The sequence below is a fragment of the Urocitellus parryii genome, chromosome 5 (genome assembly GCF_045843805.1).
Source record: "Urocitellus parryii isolate mUroPar1 chromosome 5, mUroPar1.hap1, whole genome shotgun sequence".
NCBI classification, from domain to species: domain Eukaryota; kingdom Metazoa; phylum Chordata; class Mammalia; order Rodentia; family Sciuridae; genus Urocitellus; species Urocitellus parryii.
Window position 1 is genome coordinate 55,166,427 of NC_135535.1, and position 25,282 is coordinate 55,191,708.

The window sequence follows — 25,282 nt, forward strand, 5'->3', positions numbered from 1 at the left end:
TAAGAGGCACCAGGAATCTTACTAGCTGTTTCAGGATGCACATTTTTGGGAAAGACCATGTGAGCCAATAGCGAGAAAGTGGTCACCTACAAGTCTAGAAGTAATATTCCACAATGGAATATTACTCAAAAACAAAGAGAATAAAATCATCATTTGCAGGTAAATGGATAGAGTTGGAGAATATAATGCTAAGTGAAGTTAGCCAATCCCAAAAAACCAAATGCCAAATGTTTTCTCTGACATAAGGAAGCTGATTTATAGTGGGGTTGGGAGGGGGAACATGGGAGCATTAGAAAAACTCTAGATAGAGCAGAGGGGTAGGAAGGGAAGGAAGGGGGGACGGGGCTAGAAAAGATGGTGGAATAGATGGACATCATTACCCTAAGTACGTGTATGAAGACATGAATGGTAGTAATATACTTTGTATACAACCAGAGATATGAAAAAATTGTGCTCTATGGGTGTAATATAAATTGTAATGCACATTACAATTCTGCTGTCATATATAACAAATTAGAATAAAAAACTAAGAAAAAAAGATATACTTTTGTTGTTTATGTCTTTTTTTCTGTGGTATGGTGCTCAAGAAAGGTAGTAAAGAAGAACTTCCTCTGAAATAGATATTATTCAATTTTGTCACATGAGTAAAGACACAAAAAGCATGAAAAAATGATCTATATAAGAGATAGGGTGCTTCCAAAACAGACTGGTAGACCAATTGTACAGAATAGAGGACATAGAACCTAACCCACAAAACTACAATTATCTTATATTAGACAAAGGTGCCAATAACATGCATTGGAGAAAAGATAGCCTTTTCAACAAATGGTGCTGGGAAAACTGGAAATCCACATGCAACAAAATGAGATTAAACCCCTATCTCTCACCATGCACAAAACTCAACTCAAAATGGATCAAGGACTTGGGAATAAAACCAGAGACCCTGTGTCTAATAGAAGAAAAAGTAGGCCCTAATCTCCATCATGTGGGATTAGGTCCCAACTTTCTTAATAAGACTCCTGTGGCACAAGAATTAGAATCACGAAACTATAAATGGGACTGGCTCAAATCAAAAAGTTTCTCCTCAGCAAAAGAAAAAACCTGTGGGGTGAATAGAGAGCCTATGTCTTGGGAGCAAATCTTTACCCCTCACACATCAGATAGAGCACTAATCACTAGAGTATATAAAGAATTCAAAAAGCTAGACACCAAAAAAAAAAAAAAAAAAAAAACAATAAATGGACTAAGGACCTGAACAGACACTTCTCAGAGATTATGTACAATCAACAAATACATAAATAAAGTTCATTATCATAAGCAATTAGAGAAATGCAAATCAAAACCACCCTAAGATTTCATCTCACTTCAGTCAGAATAGCAGCTTTTATGCATACAAACAACAATACGCATTGGTGAGGATGTGGGGGAAATGGTACACTCATACACCGCTGTTGGGACTGCAAACTGGTGCAGCCACTATGGAAAGCAGTATGGAGATTCTTGTAAAATTGGGAATGGAATCACCATTTGACCCAGCTATCTCTCTCCTTGGTCTATACTCAGAAGACTTAACAACAACATACTACAGAGACACAGCCACATCAATGTTTATAGCAGCACAATTCACAATAGCTAAACTGTGGAACTAACCTAAATGCCTTCAACAGATGAATGGATATAAAAAATGTGGCACGTATACACAATGGATTATTATTCAGCAATAAAAGAGGATAAAATCATGTTATTTGCAGGTAAATGGATGGAGTTAGAAGGATAATGCTAAGTGAATTTAGCCAATCCCAAAAAACCAAATGCTGAATGTTTTCTTTGATATAAGGAGGCTGATTCATAATGGGATAGGGAGAGGGAGCATGTCAGGAATAGATGAGCTGTAGATAGGGCAGAGGGGTTGGAGGGGAAGGGAAGGGGCATGGGGTGATTAATGATGGTGGAATGTGATGATCATTATTATCCAAAGTACAAGTATGAAGACATGAATTGGTGTGAATATACTATGTGTACAACCAGAGATGTGAAAAACAGTGCTCTATATATGTAATAAGAATTATAATGCATTCTGCTGTCGTATATAAATAAAAAAGTTTTTAAAAAGAAAGACATGGGATGCTTGAGAAAAACTTTGTAAGAAGGAAACTAATGGAAAGAATCTAAAGCAAGTCATCTAATAAGAATAAGATCATATGGGACCTTCTAAAATAATTACAAGGTATAGGATTTCATTTCAATAATGAAGTGAAACTTCCAGAACATTTTGAGCAAGCAGATGCAAATGAATAATTTATACTTTTAGAAATCTACTGTAATAATTGCAAGAAGAATAGGCATGAGTGGATTCAAAGAAGCTGATAAGAGCAATTTTGAAATACTTCACATACCACCTTAAATAAATATTTCATTATACCAAATGGCAAAAGAGACAATAAAATATCACTTGAACAGATGGTAGAGATATATGGTAGAGAGAGCAATGGTACCTTAAATTAATAAGAAAGTCTCCCAGTATATTTTTAAAATAAAAATCAAATATATCAACTAATGAAAAATTTTTGCTAGGTTCTTTATTATGTTTAATCTTAGGGCAGAAAGAAGAGATAAGAATAGGGATATTTTAATATACATGTATATATTTATATCTCTATCTATATGTTTTTCTTTATATTTATTATATTCATAAACACACACATTTTTAGTAAAATATATCTGGATAAGGAGTGAGATACGTAAATCACATAATTATGTATTCAATTTATGGAGAACTCCATTGAAAGAAATAACATGATATTATAACTTAGATAACATGGCTCTAGGAGACATAATACACTAGATTTCTACAATATAATTATAAGTTTATACTATAGAAATAGAGAAGGGAAAAATCGCCTCCGTTCTGAACTTTTAGAAATAACATCAGGACATAAAAAAGTCAGCAGCAGATGGAAGAAGAGAGAAAGAAAACTTTGAATAATGAAAAGTGAAAGTGAATTTTATTCTTTAATAAGATGTGATTTGTAAAAGTATTCGTTTATGAATGAAGGAAAACGAGTAACCACCATCTTTCTGAAATTCATTTGAGAATGATGAGATTGCTATAGAGCTAAGATAAGAAGATCTATATTCATTTTGAAGTCAATAAGTAATGGGAAATAGGTAATGACATCATTAAACAATGAAAAATATCTTGTATAATTGAATATAGATTTAATTTTTCAATGGAAAAGGAAGACAGATGGCATTATTAAAACAGTTTCAAAAATAAGTAGATCTCAAAAATGAGGATATATTTTAGAGACATAAGAAGAGAAAGATTTTTGCAAGGGAAGCTAGAGAAAGTTTTTCAAACAGTACAAATGAGAATGTTTGGCAGATACTGGTGTACTATAAAATCTTGGTTGTCTGGAAAGGTTTGCTTGTATCAGGAACTTCTTTCCACACCCATTTAAGAGTAGGTGACAGACAATTTGTCCCTGAAATGCTCCTGGTTTTCCTAAGAGACTAGAATATGCTACAGTAACAAATTTACATTGACATCTCAACAGTTTACATACCAAACAAGCCCACTCAAAGTGCAAACCCAGTGCACAGACTGCATGAGCATCCAGGGATCCAGACCCAGGGAGACGCCACAAATCTCTGTCTGATTATTGTACCATTTATGCCTAGTCATGGACATTTTGACTGATGGAAAGAGTCAATCTGATTTTTTGACCATTTACTCTTTCTCTTTTAATCTGGTAAGGTAACTGGTTGATAATTTAGATTTCTGCCTTTAAAATCATAATTTTGATAGGTCTTTTCATAGCGATAAGTACAGACCTCAATGACTAAGAATTACATAAATTGAATCTGAATACTATGTGAAAAATTTTAACCTGATCAATTCCTGTATACAGTATTAAGTCAACCCTGTGTCACCTTTAGCGTTATTCTAAGAGGCACATTTTGCAAAACAACTGAATGTGATGTTTGCTTAGATCAGAGGAATTAACAAAGGGTAGCAATATCCCCAACAGCTTTGGTCAATTCATTTTTAGCTCTATACCTTTGTTTCAGGAGGTTATATTAAGGAATACAATTATTTATTCAAGTGTGTTTAAATCCATCTTTCTCTTAGATAATGATAAAATCTATGATTCAGGAGGAAAATTATAAGTGTATTTTTTTCTAAGACCTTTGTATATCTTGGTAAATGTATTTAAAAGAAGAAATATACACAAAAGATTTATATATAGTTACTATAACTTTCTTTTCAGGAAAATTCTTATTAAAATATAAATCTCATATAAATATTTAAATTTCATACTACTTAAAATAATGTCATTTGTTGTTATTGTTATGAATTGTTCAGAAATCCTTCATGATTCCTATTCATTTGCTGACATGCATATACAATTATTTATTAGAAGTTAGTCCTCCTTGAGAAGTTTCTCAGTGCTCCCTGATATTAAAAAAGGAGTTCTCAATATAATTAGAATTATATAGATTCATAAAGCTTCAGTGATATTAGCCAAAATTACATAAAACTGATTAACTATACAAAATACTGATTTCTTGAAATTAAATGACAAATAAATTCATTAAAAGGGCTGGATCATGAATATTTCTTCTGGGAATTAAGGTAGTAATGTCTTTTAGTGTTCTTTAGCTATAACACATAATAGCACATATGTTTTCTAAAATATAATATTGCTATTAGCATTTTAATTAAAATTTGCTTGATGTAGACATATTTAGAAATGTACTTCTTGTGTTACAATTTTTATATTGACATGTAAAATTATACATATTTATGGGATATCCTGTGTTGTTTTGATACATGTATAGCTGGTATAATGTTCATACTTATTTCCTAAAACTTTGATCATTGGTTTATGGTGAAAATATTAAAAAAAAATGCCCTCCCCTTTTTTTGAAATGTCCAGTACATTATTGTTATCTATAGTCACCATAGAACCCTAGAATTTATTTCTACTATCTGTAACTTAGTTTATGTACAGAAACATTTTCCCAAGTTTCCCCAACCCTATACTCTTCCCAGACTCCGCAAACCATCATTCTACTCTGATTAAAATTGTGTCCATTTATTAATTGGGTTATTTGTTTTGTTTCAATTGAGTTCTTTATATATCCTAGAGTTTAATGCTCTATCTGAGGTAAAGGTGGCAAAGATTTTCTCCAATTCTGTAAGCTCTGTATTTGTGCTCTTGTTTCCTTTACTGTGAAGAAGATTTTTAGTTTGATACCATCCCATTTATTGATTCTTGCTTGTACTTCTTGGGCTTTAGGAATCTTGTTGAGTAAGTTGGTTCCTAAACTGACATGACAGAATATTCAGCTTATATTTTCTTCTACTAGATGTAGGGTTTCTGGTATAATATCTAGGTCTTTGATCCACTTGGAGTTGAGTTTTTTGCAAGGTACTGTCTAGGGGTTCAGTTTCATTCTGCTGCATATGGACTTCCAGTTTTCCCAGCACCATTTGTTAAAACACCTATCTTTTCTCCAATGCATGTTTATAGTGTCTTTGTACACTTGAGATAACTATATTTAGGTAGGTTTGTCTCAGTGTCTTCTATTCTGTTCCATTGATCTTCATGTCTAGATTTGGTGCTAATACCATGCTGTTTTTTTATTACTATAGCTCTGTAGTGATTTAAGGTCAGGTATTGTGATGTCTCCTGCTTCACTCTTCTCATAAGAATCACTTTGACTATTCAGTGCCTTTTATTTTCCAAATAAATTTCATGATTTTTTTTCTATTTCTGTGAAGAACTTCATTGGAATTTTAATAGAAATTACATTAAATCTGTACAGTATTTTTAGAAGTATGGTCATTTTGTTTATAATAATTCTGCCTATTCAAGAACATGGAAAGTCAGTTCATCTTCTAAGGTCTTCTTAAAGTTATTTCTTTAGTGTTCTTTAGTTTTCATTGTCTTTCACTTCTTTTGTTAGACTGATGTCCTAATATTTCTTTTAGGCAGTTGTGAATGGGATAGTGTTTCTAAATTACCTTTGGCTTATTTACCATTGGTGTATAGAAACTCAAATTGTTTTATGGATGTTAATTTTATATCCTGTTACTTTTATGAATCCATTTATGAGTTCTAAAAGATTTCTGGTGGAGTTTTATGGGGTCTTCTAAATATAGGATGATGTCATTAGCAAATAGGTATACTTTATGTTTTTCTTTTCTTATTTGTATCCATTTATTTATTCATTTGGCCTAATTGCTCTGGCTGGAGTTTCAAGGACTATGTTGAATAGATGTGGTAAAACAGGGCATCCCTGTCTTTTTCCAGATGTTAAAGGAAATGCTTTTAGTTTTTATCCATTTAGATTGATGTTGGCCTTGGGTTTAGCATATATAGATTTTACAATGTTGAGGGGTCTTATTGTTATTCCTAGTTTTTCTATTGTTTTAAACATGAATGGATATTGTATTTTGTCAAATGCTTTTTCTGCCACTATTGTGATAATCACTTGGTTCAGACACTTCACAGAAGAAATAGGAATAGTAACCAAACATATAACAAAATGTCCCATATCTCTAACACTTAGAAAAATACAAATTAAACTACACTGAGATTTCATCTCACTCCACTCAGAATGGAAACAATCAAGAATACAAGTGACAATAAACATTGGTGAGGATAAGAACAAAACGTTCACTCACACATTGTTGTTGGGACTGCAAATTGGTGCCACCATTCTGGAAAGCAGTATGGTGATTCCTCAGAGATCTTGAAATGGAACCACCATTTGACCTTCTTATCCCACTCCTTGTTGTATATCCAAAACACTTAAAAACAGTGTACTATGGGCTGGGGATGTGGTTTAAGCGGAAGCACGCTTGCCTGGCATGCACGGAGCACTGGATTCTATCCTCAGCACCACATAAAAATAAAATAAAGATGTTTTGTCCACCGAAAACTAAAAAATAAATATTAAAAAACTTATCTCTCTTTCTCTCTCTCTTTCTCTCTCTCTTTCTCTTACAAAAAACAGTGTACTACAGTGGCACAGCAACATCAATGTTTATAGCGGCTCAATTCACAATAGCTAAGGTAATGAGAACCAAAGTAAGTGCTCTTCAACAGACAAATGGATAAAGAAGATTTTATATATATATATATGTATATATATATATACACACACACACACACACACACACACACACACACACACATACACACACAGTGGAATATTGATCAGGCATAAAAAAAGAATAAGTATTTGATATTTGCTATAAAATGGATAGATCCGGAGATTATTATGCTAAGCAAATTAAGACAATTCCAGAAAACAAAAAGTTGAATGTTCTCTATGATATGGGAGAGGGGAAGAATAGAAGTTTCATAGATTAATCAAAGGGGAATTAAGAGAAGAGAGAAGGACAAGAAATAGGAAAGACAGAGGAAAGATTCTGACATAACTTTCCTGTATACATATATGAGTACACCACGTGAATCTCTACATCATGCACAACCACAAGACTGAGATCCTAAACAGAATAAGATATATTCCACATTCATATAAATATGCCAAATTATAATCTATTGTCATGTAAACTAAAATGAATAAATAAATATGTAAAATTACATCAGACATAAGAACAACAATAAAAATATGAGATCAAAATTTTAGGTGACATACATGAGGGAGATCATGCAGTACTCATGTTTCTGTACCTGACTTATTTCAGAAATGCAAGGCAATGACCTCCAGATCCACCCATGTTGCTGTAAATGATAGGGTTTTCATTAATTTTATGGGTGAATAGTATTCCATGGTTTATATATGTCATCTAATTGTTGATGGACGCTTAGGTTTTTTTTCATTTCATAACTATTATGGATGGTGCTACCTTAAATGTGTGTCTTCAAAATATAGACTTTATTGCCTTTGAATGGATGCCCTACTTCATAGGTTAACTTACATTCCCATGAAGAGTGTGTGTTTCCTTTATTTCAAACTCTCACCAAACATTTGTCTCATATATATATATATATATATATATATATATATATATATATCAATAGACTGTAATAATTCACAGATTAGTTTGGTAGTATGAGTGATATATATATATATATATAATATATATTTAATTTATATATATAAAAAATAAATTTAAAAATAAATGTATGTATTTATTTATTTTTTTAATTTATTTTTTTCCTAATAGTAGATCCTTACAAGAGTAAGGTGGTATCACACTGTAATTTTGATTCTCATTTCCCTAATGATTGATAACATTGAACATGTTTTTATATATATCTATCTTTTGTCTCTCTTCTTTTGAGAAATGTCTATTAAGTCTGTGCCCATTTTTTATCAGTTTACTTGTTGTTTTTTTTTTGCTATTAAGCTCACTTTCATATTCTGAATATTAACCCTTTGTCAGATTTATATTTTGCAAATATTCTCTCCAAATCTGTAGTTTATGTTTGCTTATTTTTTCTTTTGTTGTGCAGAGGCTTTTTAGTTTGATCTAATCCCATTTGTTTACTTTTGTGTTGCTTGTGTGTTTTGGGGTTTGGGGGCCTTACCAAAAAAAAATTGTCCATCCAAATGTCTTGAAGCAATTTTATTGTTTCTTCTGGTAGTTTAATAAATTTAAGTCTTGTGTTTCAGTCTTTAATTTATTTTGAGTTGAAATTTTAACTGGTAATAGGCAGGAATCAAATTTAATTCTTCTGCATGTGCATATACAATTTTTCCAGTACCATTTATTAAAGAGAGCTCCTTTCTCCACTGTGAGGTCTTGGTACCTGCCGCGTCCGGCCTCAGCAACCGAGTCCGGCGAGGGTTGTCGAGGTTAAAACATACACAGGACACCAAGGTTCTTCATCCAGGAGGAGGAGTGTGTGCGCTTTATTATCAAAGTTTGTTCCCTTATATACTTTCTATAACTGCAGTGGAAATTTAGCCAAAACAGGGGAGGAATAACACCTGCTACTCTTGGGTTACCGTGACCGTCCCTTATCAGAAAGCTCCGAGAAGGCCAAGATGTTCCCAAAAAGGCACATGTGTCTGAGGCAGATAAACATGAAACCGCAAGCCTGCATCATGACCCTGTGAGCTGGCCACTTTGACATGCAGAACAAGGAACTGGGGGCTGGGCCCCGGGGGCCAGGGAAGGCCTGCTACCAGCAGGTACCTTTATTGAAAATTCATTGGCTGTTGATGCATGGGTATTTTTCTAGACTTTCTATTTCATTCCACTGATCTATGTGTCTGTTTTTACACCCATACCACAATGTTCTGATTGTATTAGCTTTGTGATATATTTTGAAGTAAGAGAGTGTAATGTCTCCTGCTTTGTTCTTTTTTGCTCAATTGTTTAGTCTATTCAGGTTTGGGGTTGTGTGTGTGTGTGTGTGTGTGTGTGTGTGTGTATGGGTATGTGTGTGTGTATGCATATGGTTTTTTTTTGTGTGTGTGGTTCAAAAGAATATGATATTTGTTTTTCTATTTTTGTTATTTTAGAAGGGATGCCAGTGAATTCACAGATTAGTTTGGCTGTATAAATAGAATAAGAATTTTGAGGGGCTGAGTTGTAGCTTAGTGGTAGAGTGTTTGCCTAGCACATGTGAGACACTGGGTTTGATTCTCAGCACCACAAATAAATAAGTAAATAAAATAAAGGTCCAACAACAACTAAAAATATTTTAAAAAATTTGATTCTTCCAATTCCTGAACATGAGATGTTTTCCATTTATTTCTGTTCTCAATTTGTGTAAATGACATTAATGTCTCATTGTAGCCATTTATTTCCTCTTTAGTTAAACTTATTTGTACATATTTACTTTTGTAGATATCTTAAATGGGATTGCTTTATTGATTTCTTTTTCAAATAAATCACTATTTGTGATTAGTTTCATATATTAGACAAAGGGGAATTAAGAGAAGAGAGAAGGACAAGAAATAGGAAAGACAGAGGAAAGATTCTGACATAACTTTCTGACACAATTGGTGTATTGCAAATTAAGTGATTTTTGTTTTGTTGATTTTGTATCCCTAAAACTTGCTGAATTCATCTACTAGTTCACTTTTAGTCTTTAATTTATTTCTTCTTTGATGTATATTGTCTTTTTTCTTCTACTAATTTTCAGTTCAGTTTGTTCTTGCTTTGTTTCTTGAAGTGCAATGACAGACTCTTTATTTGAGATCTTTCTGCTATTTTGATGTAATGTAGGCATCTGTTGCTATACACAATAAATATTGGTGATGCAGGTTGAAATATGTGTGTATTCTACGTCTATTCTATGTGGCTTTAAGTCTCTGCCTGGTGCTAGAAAAAGTATAGCATTTGTGAGTACTGGCCTACGGTTAAGGGTCTTGGGTTCTTCCTGGTGATGGGTTTTTCATGACAGACCAGGTACCAAGCCAAAGTTTTATACCCATTTTCCTGTATTACCCTAGGGTAACTCCTGTACTTGGTCTGGTCTCCTGCATTATTATCCTATGCTGTGCTGTCTGAGGTGTGTATAGAAGTGGAGGAAGCAATTCTTTGGATATTGTGAATGCAGAGGCTCAGTCTTTGGGCATTGGTCTGGGGACAGGGGTTGTAGGGTTGTGCCCAATACTGGACTTCACCATAGCTGAACTGATAATGGATTTCAAGTCTGAAGTTTGTCCTTAATTGACATTCCCTCACTAACTCAGGAAACATCTCTTTCCCAACGGAAATGGCTTGAACTGAGAGAGGGGTGATATGAGCAGCTCTTTCCTTTCTGCCTTCTCAAATGAGTCTTTTCTTATTATATTAAGCCAGACACTGGGCTCCTTATTTTTTGTGGAGGTATTTTGCTATACAAATTGGTGTTCAAATTGTTGTCTTTGTGGTGATACATTACTAGAGTATCTTTCTCAGTTAACCATTTGATTTGCTCTCCAGGTTCATATCTAGGGAATTTTAATGTCAATTTTCAAATAACTTATAATCAATTAGGCTCATAAACATTAAATTATAATTTGCATTTTTAATTATTTTTAATGAATATGGATCTGAATGTTAAAAATGACCTCTAATTGTGTCATTGCTCCTGATGATTTTACTCCTCATTTAAAATTAACTTCCAACTTGCATATTTCTCAGAATATTTGAAAATTACTCAGTACTCACTGACTTTTAAGCATCAAGTAAGCTGCAGAATATCTGTTCATGAAAATTATACTATATTTGTCCATACACACAGACACATACTATATATATATATATATATATATATATATATATATATTCATTTATTCAGCAAATATTTATTGAGAAACTACCATGCTGTCTAGAATAGATATCTGATAGACCCTTGCTTCATTTTTCCACCTTGTGCTAGTATGGATTCAGAGACAAAATATATGGGCCCTAGCTTGTGGGCAGAGCCCATTAGGATTTATCCAGATTACCAACCCAGGGTTGTAATTTTGGGCAAATGGAGTATGTACTCTCACGTACTTCATATTTGATTACAAAAGACAAACTCTTAACAATCTTTTTGTGAAATACTTTTTTGGCCATGTGTTCTTCCTTTTTGTTAGAGGTTTAGATTTTGTCATACAAATCCTGGGAGATCTCTGCCATTTGGTTTTGTTTATGGTTGTTTTGTTTATTCACTATTGTTCTCTTTGTGTCTCAATTTGGGAAGTTTCTATAGACCCACCCCCAAGTCCATTGTTTTTTTCCTTGGTAGCATGGAGCCCACTCATGAGCCAATTCAAGATGCTTTTCCTTTTTGTTACTATTTTTTTATCTCTAGCATTTTTGCTTGAATCTTTCTCATAGTTTATCTTTCTCTACTGAGCTTAATATCTGATATTCATGTTTTCTATCCTTTTTTATTGTACACATATTAATCACTTTTATTTTAAATGCTCTGTATTTCTATCATGGCTGAGGCAACTTTTGAAGTTTGCTGGGTCCCCTGGAAACATGTTTTTTTTTTTTTTAGCCTTTTGTTGGCTTCACTCATTTTTATGAAAGACCATCTTATGTTGCACAATAGAGACTGAGGCAAATAGATTTTATGCCATGAAATTGACATGCCTGTGTATAGTGCTTCTGTATTATTATTGTGAAAATGACAGAAGAAATTACAGAGAATTATATTATGTCATCTTTTGCTTCCTGTATTTGCTCATGTAAATCTTTATTAAAGTGATCTTTTGCTGCATGTATTTATTCTCTCATATCATTCTTTAATTCACAGAACATTTTAATTATATATAGATGTATATAATTCTCTGTAATTTCTTCTGTTGTGATAGCCATGGATTCTAATAATGTAGGATCTTGATTTGTTTGGGGCACCCTTTACCCTTGTTTTTACCCCTTACCCTTGTGTCTTTTCTTCTAACACTAAGGATCCACAGCTACTGGTTTTTATGCCTTAGGGGTATAGTGCTTCTATATTATTATTGTGAAAATGACATCCATTTGTTCATTCTAGCTAAATGTGTTGATTAAAACTTTGAAATTTGTCTTTAGCAAGCAAATATACAATGTAGGTGAAGGTAGAAGTGTGTTTTATTCTCTAAGAAATGGAAATAATAGTGTCACCTCATCTATGAACAGAAATGAAAAATGTTCCCAAATTACATGCACACAAATATGTGTGTGTACATATATATATGTACTAGCTAATGAACTATATATATGTACACACACACACACACACACACACATACACATGTATCAGTGGTAATAGATGAAAACCTTTTTTTATAAAACCTTTTGAGATGTCTATGCTCCCATTTTCCTTAGATGTTTAAAAGAATCCATTCCTTTGATATTTACCTATGCTAATAAGCTCAAAGGATATGTTTTTCCATAGAAAGAGTTTAGGACTTGATTTATGTGTATGCTTTATAAAATCATACCTGGAGTTACTGTCAAAAGCTACTTAGTGCTCCTCAAACTGTGTTGAAAGCTCCCTGGTTTCTTGGGTATTAGATTTAATATGATGATTCCAGTTTGATTAGAACACCATTTGCCTTAGGAATCATCCATAACTTTGCTGCTCAGAATAATTAAAATTAATCAGATTCTTCCTTTTCATTAAATATAAAATATGCTGGAGGATTGGGATTCCCTATGAGGAAAGTTCTCATTATTACAATTTTTTCCCTTTGGGAAGATAGAATATATTTTAAGTGACAATTCAAACTTTTCAATTAATAGAAAGGGCAATAGTAAACTCTACATGTTTTCCGTGTCAATCATGGGCTTAAGTTCTGGGACCCACAGGCAAATATTGAAGAAAATTTCTTACATGCTATTAATTTATATATCAACTTATTACATATTTAAATTTACTATCTAAAAATGTAAATTATTGTTTACCAAAATTCAAATGCACCAATATATTTTTGGAACTGGGAGACCTTGCTTGCTACTATGATATTTAGGGTCCTGAAACATGTTAACTCTAGTGCTAACCTTTAATATAACTGAGAAGACTTTGATTTTTATAAAGACAGCAGAATATTTATTTTAGAAACATTAAGCTTTTTCTAAAGAAATAATTATATAAAATTATCCACTATCAAATTTTAATATATGATTATATTAAGTAGCATAGAAATCCATGTAGAAATTATTTAGTGGTGCTGGTTTGTTATTTCTTATCAAAAGCACAGCAAAGAAGTTCTCAGAAATTGATTGACATTTGTCTTATATCCATCCCCACCCAAGACTCCTTTTATTCTTTGCTTTGTAGCTAACATTTTTTACCCCTAAACCCAACTTTTCTTATTTTTGCTACTGAAGTTTTTCCTAGAATTTCCTACAGCATAGGGAAGAATTTTTTTCAAAAAAAATCCTAAATTATTATTATTAGAAAGACCTTGAATTTCAGAATTTAAAATGTCACCCATAGTATTCATATCATTGTAGAGATATCATATTTTCACAGAGTATGTGCTATATAATCTGAACCCAAAAATCACAAGGATGTTAAAATAATTAATATTTACCAGGAGGTTTATAACTACTGAACAATGGCATTATCTATTTCACTTCTCACCCTAAACATCTGGATTAGGTATTATCTTTTTTTTATCTTTTTTTTTTTTTTACTTTTGATAGCACTTTATTGTTTTAATTTGCATTTTCTTAATATCAGTAAAGTTCTTTTTATATGTTTATGGATCACTTATGTTTTTTTTAATTTTATTTTTTTATTGGTTGTTCACAACATTACAAAGCTCTTGACATATCATATTTCATACATTAGATTGAAGTGGGTTATGAACTCCCAATTTTACCCCAAATGCAGATTGCAGAATCACATCGGTTACACATCCACAATTTTACATAATGCCCTATTAGTAATTGTTGTATTCTGCTACCTTTCCTATCCCCTACTATCCCCCCTCCCCTCCCCTCCCATCTTCTCTCTCTACCCCATCTACTGTAATTCATTTCTCTCCTTGTTTATTTTCCCATTCCCCTCACAACCTCTTATATGTACTTTTGTATAGCAATGAGGGTCTCCCTTCATTTCCATGCAATTTCCCTTTTCTCTCCCTTTCCCTCCCATCTCACATCTCTATTTAATGTTAGTCTTTTCTTCCTGCTCTTCCTCCCTGCTCTGTTCATAGTTGCTCTCATTATATCAAAGAAGACATTTGGTATTTGTTTTTTAGGGATTGACTAGCTTCACTAAGCATAATCTGCTCTAGTGCCATCAATTTCCCTGCAAATTCTATGATTTTGTCATTTTTTATTGCTGCATAGTACTCCATTGTGTATAGATGCCACATTTTTTTATCCATTCATCTATTGAAGGGCAGCTGGGTTGGTTCCACAGTCTAGCTATTGTGAATTGTGCTGCTATGAACATCCATGTGGCAGCATCCCTATAGCATGCTCTTTTAAGGTCTTCAGGGAATAGTCCGAGAAGGGCAATAGCAGGGTCAAATGGTGGTTCCATTCCCAGCTTTCCAAGAAATCTCCATACTGCTTTCCAAATTGGCCGCACCAATTTGCAGTCCCACCAGCAATGTACAAGAGTACCCTTTTCTCCACATCCTCGCCAGCACTTGTTGTTGTTTGACTTCATAGTGGCTGCCAATCTTACTGGAGTGAGATGGTATCTTAGGGTGGTTTTGATTTGCATTTCTCTGACTGCTAGAGATGGTGATCATTTTTTCATGTACTTATTGATTGATTGTATGTCCTCCTCTGAGAAGTGTCTGTTCAGGTCCTTGGCCCATTTGTTGATTGGGTTATTTGTTATCGTATTGTCTAATTTTTTGAGTTCTTTGTATACTCTGGATATTATGGCTCTATCTGAAGTGTGAGGAGTAAAGATTTGTTCCCAGGATGTAGGCTCCCTATTTACCTCTCTTATTGTTTCTCTTTCTGAGAAAAAACTTTTTAGTTTAAGTAAATCCTATTTGTTGATTCTTGCTATTAACTCTTGTGCTATGGGTGTCCTATTAAGGAATTTGGAGCCTGACCCCACAATATGTAGATGGGAGCCAACTTTTTCTTCTATCAGACGCAGAGTCTCTGATTTGATATCAAGCTCCTTGATCCATTTTGAGTTAACTTTTGTGCATGGTGAGAGATAGGGATTCAGTTTCATTTTGTTGCATATGGATTTCCAGTTTTCCAGCACCATTTGTTGAAGATGCTATCCTTCCTCCATTGCATGCTTTTAGCCCCTTTATCAAATATAAGATAGTTGTAACTTTGTGGATTAGTCTCTGTGTCCTCTATTCTATACCATTGGTCCACCCGCCTGTTTTGGTACCAGTACCATGCTGTTTTTGTCACTATTGCTCTGTAGTATAGTTTGAGGTCTGGTATCGCTATACCGCCTGATTCACACTTCCTGCTTAGAATTGCTTTTGCTATTCTGGGTCTTTTATTTTTCCATATGAATTTCATGATTGCTTTATCTATTTCTACAAGAAATGCCATTGGGATTTTGATTTGCATTGCATTAAACCTATAGAGAAATTTTGGTAATATCGCCATTTTGATAATGTTAGTTCTACCTATCCATGAACAGGGTATATTTTTCCATCTTCTAAGATCTTCTTCTACTTCTCTCTTTAGGGTTCTGTAGTTTTCATTGTATAAATCTTTCACCTCTTTTGTTAGGTTGATTCCCAAGTATTTTATTTTATTGGAGGATATTGTGAATGGAGTGTTTTTCCTCATTTCCATTTCAGAAGTTTTGTTGCTGATATACAGAAATGCCTTTGATTTATGCATGTTGATTTTATATCCTGCCACTTTGCTGAATTCATTTATTAGTTCTAGTAGTTTCTTTGTGGACCCGACTAAGTTAATCAAAAGGGATAAAGAAGGACATTATATACTGTTAAAAGGAACCATTCACCAACAAGACATAACAATTATCAGTATTTATGCACCAAATAATGGTGCTGCAACATTCATAAAACAAAATCTCCTCAAGTTCAAGAATCAAATATACCACAACACAATAATTATGGGTGACTTCAACACACCTCTCTCACCATTGGACAGATCCTCCAAACAAAAGTTGAATAAAGAAACTATAGAACTCAATACCACAATCAATAACCTAGACTTAACTGACATATATAGAATATATCAACCATCATCAAATGGATATACTTTTTTCTCAGCAGCACATGGATCCTTCTCAAAAATAGACCATATATTATGCCATAGGGCAACCCTCAGTAAATATAAAGGGGTGGAGATAATACCATGCATTTTATCTGATCATAATGGAATGAAACTGGAAATCAATGATAAAAGAAGGAAGGAAAAATCCTACATCACATGGAAAATGAACAATATGTTACTGAATGATGAATGGGGTACAGAAGACATAAAAGAGGAAATCAAAAAATTCTTAGAGATAAATGAAAATACAGACACAACATATCGGAATCTATGGGACACAATGAAAGCAGTTTTAAGAGGAAAATTCATCGCCTGGTGGTCATTGCTTAAAAAAAAAAGAAAAAAAAAAACAACAAATAAATGAGCTCACACTTCATCTCAAAGCCCTAGAAAAGGAAGAGCAAAACAACAGCAGATGTAGCAGAAGGCAAGAAATAATTAAAATCAGAGCAGAAATCAATGAAATTGAAACAAAAGAAACTATTGAAAAAATTAACAAAACTAAAAGTTGGTTCTTCTAAAAAATAAATAAGATCGACAGACCTTTAGCCATGCTAAGGAAGAGAAGAAGAGAGAGTACTCAAATTACAAATTTGGGATGAAAAAGGCAACATCACAACAGATGCTACAGAAATACAGAAGACAATTAGAAATTATTTTGAAAACTTAAAACTTATATTCCAATAAAATAGAAGATAGTGAAGACATTGATAAATTTCTTAAGTCATATGATTTGCCCAGACTGAGACAGGAGGATACACACAATTTGAACAGACCAATATCAATGGATGAAATTGAAGAAGCCATCAAAAGACTACCAACCAAGAAAAGCCCAGGACCGGATGGGTATACAGGGGAGTTTTACAAAACCTTTAAATAAGAATTAATACCAATACTTTTCAAGTTATTTCAGGAAATAGCAAAAGAGGGAGCTCTTCCAAATTCATTCTATGAGGCCAACATCACCCTGCTTCCGAAACCAGACAAAGACACCTCAAAGAAAGAAAAGTACAGACCAATACCTCTAATGAACCTAGATGCAAAAATCCTCAATAAAATTCTGGCGAATCGAATACAAAAACACATCAAAAAAATTGTGCACCATGATCAAGTAGGATTCATCCCTGGGATGCAAGGCTGGTTCAATATACGGAAATCAATAAATGTTATTCACCACATCAATAGACTTATAGATAAGAACCATATGATCATCTCGATAGATGCAGAGAAAGCATTCCACAAAGTACAGCATCCCTTTATGTTCAAAACACTTGAAAAACTAGGGATAACAGGAACTTACCTTGACATTGTAAAAGCTATCTATGCTAAGCCTCAGGCTAGCATCATTCTGAATGGACAAACGTTGAAGGCATTCCCTCTAAAATCTGGAACAAGACAGGGATGCCTTCTATCACCACTTCTATTCAATATAGTTCTCGAAACACTGGCCAGAGCAATTAGACGAAAGAAATTAAAGGCATAAAAATAGGAAAAGAAGAACTTAAATTATCACTATTTGCAGGTTAGGTATTATCTTAACTCAATTTTACCATTGAGAAAAGTTTCATAGAGAGAGACTTAGTAGATGTGCCATGTCACTCAGGTCCATGTCCCAGACTTTACAATCTACTCAATGATCAAGATGTCATAATGGTATTATTAAACAAAATCTTCAGATAAGGAAAGAAATCATATATCAGGATTATCTCATTATCCTCATTAACCCCTTTGTAAATAACATCCATCATGATATGTCCTGTCCTCTGTTCTCTCTCAGCCACTTGCTACGTATACAATATACATATGATACATGTGTCACTTTACCATCTTCACTGCAAGCATCCTATTCTCTAACAGTACCTTTCTGACTCTACAATTTACTCCTGTTATAATCCTGCCTGTGGTGTTTATTTCACTGCCTTATACTAAAAAAAATGCATTTATTAAAGAAACTCTTTACTATTGCTTACCCAACTGAAATCTCACAGTCTATGATTAAATCACTCCCTTTGATATATTCTTAACTCAGTTGCCATGTTCTAATTTTATCACACATTTGCTGGTAAAACCTTAACCTACTTAATTCATGACTTCTTCCTATTTGACACCTGCATGTAAATGCTTAATGTGCCTGAATTGAGATAAGCAAAACAAAAATCAAAACTAAACAAAAGCATGCTCACAAATATGCTTATATCCCTCACCTAAAATTTATTAACAATTATTTCAAGTTGTCTTAAAAGATCAGCAACAATTCTGTATGTTTTTAGTCTACCAATACACGTTAATATTTTATGCCTTCTCATCTGTATTCAGACTTCAAATTTCTCTTGATCTTTCAGCTGTTGACCTTACAAGTCCAAGTTCACAATGCCACTTTATTCTCCAATTGCATATCTCACAATATTTTCCTTCTTCTTTCTTATTACTGCTTCATATACTATATTCATTTTTGCAATAGGCTATCCTTTTTCACCTATTGAAGAGTTTGTCCAGTCAACCTACAAATACATCATTTTTCTCACCTTAAATCTTTTTTGTGGATTCAATACTTCATAACTATTACATTACTCCTCTGGTTCCAATTCCTTTCTTCAGTTTTTTTCATCAACTACTTGGACTGGACTGGTTACCCTTCATCGAAACTGTTCTTGTCAAGGTTACCAATGATCTTAACATTTTTAAATGTAATTGCCCATTTTCTGTCTTCATTTTACTTGGTCAGCAGCAATTAACAAAATTGATTATTTCAATATTTTTTTTCAAATGACTAAGAGACATTCCACTGCTCTTATTTTATTCTTAGTTCATTAAACATTCTTCCTTAGGGCCTTTTGCTAATTCTACGTAATTTTTTTTAATTTTGAATTTTCCTAGAATTTAACATTGTTTTCTAACTATAACTATAACCCATTTATACTCTTTTCTAAAACTGTTTTTTATTTGTTAGTGTTAGATATACATGAAGTAGAGTATATTTTGACATAAATAGAATATAACTTATTTTAATCAGGATCTTATTCTTGGGGTTGTACATGATGTGGAATTTCACTAGAGTGGAGTTTCCTATGAACATAGGGAAGTTATCGCCGATTAATTCTATTGTCTTTCCTAATTTTATCACCTGTCCCTTCCTTTCATTCCCCTTTGTGTAATCCAATGAACTTCTATTCTCCCCTACCTTCCACTTTCATGTGTGTTGGCCCCCACATATCAGAGAGAACATTTGGCTGTTGGTTTTTGGAGACTGGCTTACTTCACTTAGCATCTGCTGGCAAATGCATAGAACTGGAGATTATCATGCTAAGTGAAATAAGCCAGTCCATTTAGTCTTTCATGATAGGTACTCTCATGTCTTAAAAAGTACTTACCCTGATGACTTCCAATGTGTCTCTGACTGTGCTTCTCAGTTGTTCCTGTGTATTTATTCAACTGCTTTAAATATCTGCATGCATATATCTTATTAGACTCTTAAATTTAAATTCAAATTCTCCTTTTTTCACACCTATTCTTATAGTCCCTTCAGTGATTACAATTCCTTGCAGCAAGTTAGGGGAAAATGTTGAAATCTTTCATGACCCTTCTTGTTTCTCACATTCCACAACCCATCTTTCAACTTCACACCACTTCCATTGCTTCCACCCATGTGTTCAAGTTAACATCTTATCCTTATTATCTATTCTCATGCCATGGCCATATCATTACTTTCAATTTTAATAAATGTAAACATGTCAGATTGTTCAATATCCTTTAAAGAGTTTCTATGTGAGGAAATATAAAGGTCATAATATAAGACTTGATTTTACTGTGTAAACTGGACACTGATTATCTATCTCTCATATTTAATTACTTCTATTCTCAACCTGACCCACTCCTTCTGTTACCATGCAATTTCAGTCTCCCATCATGTGACAGAAGCCATTTAGTCAAGAGGCAGGGGGTGAAAGAGAAAAAATTATTACATGAGCTAGCTGACTGGAAGGTGCATCATCCTAAAAGAGCCATCTTCCTAGAAAGCTGATTTAGAAATAATATACATAGGGGATGGGTGATCACAGAATTGTGAACACTATCTCTCAGATGGAGTTTCTGGCCAAATGACACATGACACTAATTCTTTAGTCATTAGATTTTTTGAGTTCTGCAAATCTCAAGAACAAAGATCATTATTTCCTCAGGCTATTCTTTCACTCAATAGTTTGCCCACATGCAGTTCCTGACATATCATGTATCTCACAATGGAAATGTGAGAAAGGTAACTACCCAAAGACTAAATGAATGGAACTGGAGACTATCTTGCTAAGTGAAATAAGCCATTTTATGCTGATCATGAAACTCATCCTAATTAATAAAATATACTTCATTTGATTGTTGTGGAGGACAAGAATCAAGTGAGGTAAAATAAGGAGTCTGGCAGAAGATTTGGTCTCCACATGTGACTTCATTTCTTATCCAAACTTCTTTACATTACCAATAATGTCTTGAATATTTTCTTATCACAGGGTCTTTGCAATCCCTATTCTCTCAGCTTGAAATTCTTTTTCTTCTTATACCCATTATTTTTCATTTTTTTTTTTCAGGAAATTGCTTAAGGGTGGGCATATAATTGAAATCTTCTTGAGCATATATTTGAAATAATACCTTCATCACTACCAACACTCTTCTGTATTTATTTTTATTTTACAGGATTCATCATCACCTTACAACACACATGCTTTATTTTTCCATCAGTTTACTCTCTGCCCCCCTCAGAATCAAGTGCACTGTGAGGGTAAGGAACTTTGGAAGTTTTTCAGTGCTATGTCTTTTATCCCTAAACAAATGATACTAACTTTAAAAAGCTCAGTATGTGTTTTTTGAGTTAATTAATTAATTAACTACAAAAATACATAGGTGGCTTTTCAAGTACACTACAGTATGATAAACTAAAGAATTGCCAATTAAAAAAATCAGTGATAAGTACTAAGGAAATCTACATAGTTTCAGTGTGATAGAGTATAAGATATAGATTACCTGGATAATATCCTATCACACATTTTATTTGATAACCACTGAAGAAAAAAATGAAGAAAAGGTGAAAAATGGTGTATACTAGAAGACCTGGTAAGCTATTTTCTTTAATGATTAATCACTCTTACTGGTATGAAACACTGTCTGAAGTTTTGTGAAGAATTCAATTCCATGTGCCATAGTTTTTCTATTAATGTCAATCAGTGTTTAACAGTATTAAAAATGGTCTGGCAAATTTCCTCCATGCAGATTAAAATTGAAAAATTAAAAACAAAGATTCTGGATGAGAACATATCAAGAAACTTTCCACAATGTGAAAGCCAATAACAGTGTTACTGAATACTTTCAGTTCTAATCTGCTTCTGTTTTAAGACAAAACTGTAAATCCTGTCTCTATTTTGGTTGAGTGAAATCACTACTGCTACTTCAAATCAATGAGTTATTTTCAGATATGTGCAATTTCTGGGTCAGAATATTTCATTCCTTGTAGAAGACTCGTGGAGCTCTGCTTTTTCTCTGGCACACTGACAGCATGTGAGGTGTCTGGGTGCCTTGTTAATGGCCTTGATTCTTTAGTGACTATGAGGAACACAAACCAAATCCCTAACTTTCAGACAATCTAGCACAATGTATGTGTGTGTGTGTGTGTGTGTGTGTGTGTGTGTGTGTCTGTGTGTTGTGTGGGGATATAGAGATGAAACTCTATCAAAATCTATATCTCTCTGTTTTTCTCTTTTTTTGATTTTTTTAGTCAGATTTTTTTATTGCTGTGATCCAAAGACCTGACAAATAAAATTTTAGAAGAAAAAAAAAAAACATTTATTTAACCTCATAGTTTCAGAGATCTCAGTTTCTAGATTTTTGCTTTCATTGCTCTGGGCACAAGGTGAGACAGAATGCCATGGCAGAAGGGTGTGGAAGTGGAATGCAGCTTGGGGAATGACAATAGGAAGCAGAGAGTCTTACAGTTTGGATCACCAAGGACAAAATATAAATCCCAAAGGCTAGCCTCCAGTGGCCCATCTCCCCACCTGCCTACAGTTACCACTCAGTTATCCCATATCAGTGGATTCAGGGACTAATTAGATTAAAGCTCTCATAACCAAATCATCTCACCTCTAAACTTTCCTGCATTGTCTTAACACAGGAGCTTTTGGGTGACGTCTTTTATTTAAATAATACCATTAGCTTAAATCATGGATGATATAAAGAGGAAGCCAAGGAGACCCCCAGATCTTTGAGTACAGCTGCAGCAGGCTACATTAAAAAAATACAATGGGTAAAGTTATTCTTTAATCATTCTTATTTTTGAATAAATATTCAAAGGGCATATCTGAATTCAACTGGGTTTTTTTTTTCCTATTGTGTCTGTTACATTTTGCTACAAAAAATTTAGCATCTTAAAACAGCGAATGTGTTAACTCCTATTCCTGTTGTTAGGAATGCAGAAGTAGCTTATCTGTGTCCTCTGTTACTAGGCTGAAGGCAGGATTTGCAGTTCTCAAGGCTTGACTGAGAGAAGATACGCTTCCAGGATCTACCATGTGGCTCTCTGAAGGTCTGTGGTCTTCACTGGATGTTGGCAAGAATCGAGGATTGTTTGCCTCTTTCTAGAGTGTTCACAACATAGCAACTGTCTTCTCGTCAAAGCAAGCAAAGAGACAGTGAGAGGACAGATCAAAAGTCACAGACTTTATAATCTAATCTCATTAGTCATGTCCTCTCATTTTCGATGAATTTTATTTGTCAAATGTGAATCACTAGTTTACTCCACACTCAAGAGAAGGGAATTAAACAAAACAGTAAATACAACCTTTTCAGAGGCTGCTTTACATTGTTTCTAGATACCTTTCTGCCCTCTTACTTGCTTCTTTGGTCAATTGATGCTTAATTTGTTTTAAGTAGTTATCTTAATGCATAATACATTATTTATTATTTATATTTCCATGCCCATTATTTTTAATTTAATTCCAATATTCAAAATACAAAAGAAAATATATTCTGTCTTAAGAAATTTAAAGGATTAATGTGACCTGTATATAACCTAATCTTTCTTTGTCTATAAGAATTCGCACAGTAGACAGTATTCTTTAAAGATTAATACCTGTCAATCTGCCTATGATTGCTTATTCTTTTTCTCTTAAATCAAGTTATCTAACTTGCAAAGGTTGAAGCCTTTGTTATTAGCCTATTGTTATACTCTCTATGACATCTGAGTTTGGCTTCATTTTGTTTCACAAGTTCTTTTTTTCCATCATAATTTGAGTACAAGTTCCCCCACTGTAAATTGTAATTATTTGGAAGAAAGGCTAAGGAAATTAAATAAGCTTTTTATAAACACAGGATCACTCACATACAGAGGCTGCTCTGGAACAAATGGGACTCTGAGCCATATAGCAATTTAAAAATTAAAAAGATTAATATAGAGATAGGCATTGTGTTAGCATGTAAAAAATAAAAACACAGTCAAATTCAGTTGAGGAGTTGATGCATATCATTTAATATTGCTTTTTGTGCATTTTTTTAGTTACTCCCCTGGCCTCAAATAATGCAACCTCTCTCCAAGTGACCCTTCCCATGCACTATCTCCTCCTCTTCATTTTCTTATCAAAAGTCATTGCAAGGGGGCTGGGGATATGGCTCAAGCGGGAGCGCACTCGCCTGGCATGCATGCGGCCAGGGTTCGATCCTCAGCACCACATACCAACAAAGATGTTGTGTCCGCCGAGAACTAAAAAATAAATATTAAAAAATTCTCTCTCTCTCTGTCTCCTCTCTCACTCTCTCTAAAAAAAAAAAAAAAAAAAAAAAGTCATTGCAATGAAAACTTAAAAATACCTTGAAGTTCAAGTGTGAAACATGTAAAAATCTCAATTTAATTTAGAAAATAATAATATTTATTTTAGAAAATAAACCCCATAACCTGATGATCTCAAGGTTCAGGTTCCCTCCAGTCACATTTGCACCACCCTGTTTCCTCTCTCCTCTTGTGGAGATGCTTTGACCTTTGCTTCTGTTTCCCCAAATCACTTATGTAAAGTCACAAAAGAAATTGCAATTGTTTTTAGAAAAGAATGAGCAGATAATTTACACTTTACATATTTACAAGGTTTAGGATACTCTACCCAAATAAATATGACACTTTGATATATTGAATGTTATACTCAGAAGTAGTTTGAGAAATGACAAGTGCAAAAAGAATTTTTTTGATCTTCCTCTGAAGAAGGTGATTAGTACCTCAGGTGAGAGGTGTCCTCTCTGTATCAGTGGAAATGAGCATTCTTATCTCTGAGGAGAAAGGTCATGGCAAGACATCTGAAATACATCAGAAGTATTCAGCTCTCTCCGGCTTACTCACTTTTCTTTGCCTGTCTCATTTCTCCATGATCTTCCATTATTCATTAAATCCACCATAAAAAATAAAATTGGCCTTGACTATTTCTTTGACTCTTCATTCTCTAATAATGATGTCTGTCTCACATAAAACTCAAATAATTTTTTGTGCTTTTCTGTTATTAATATGTCTTTTGATTCAGGAACCCAATCAATGAACCTGAGATGAATAGAAGTGTTGAGAGCCACAGTTTAGTCAGAATGACGCCTGGCATTTTTGCCAGAGGAAAT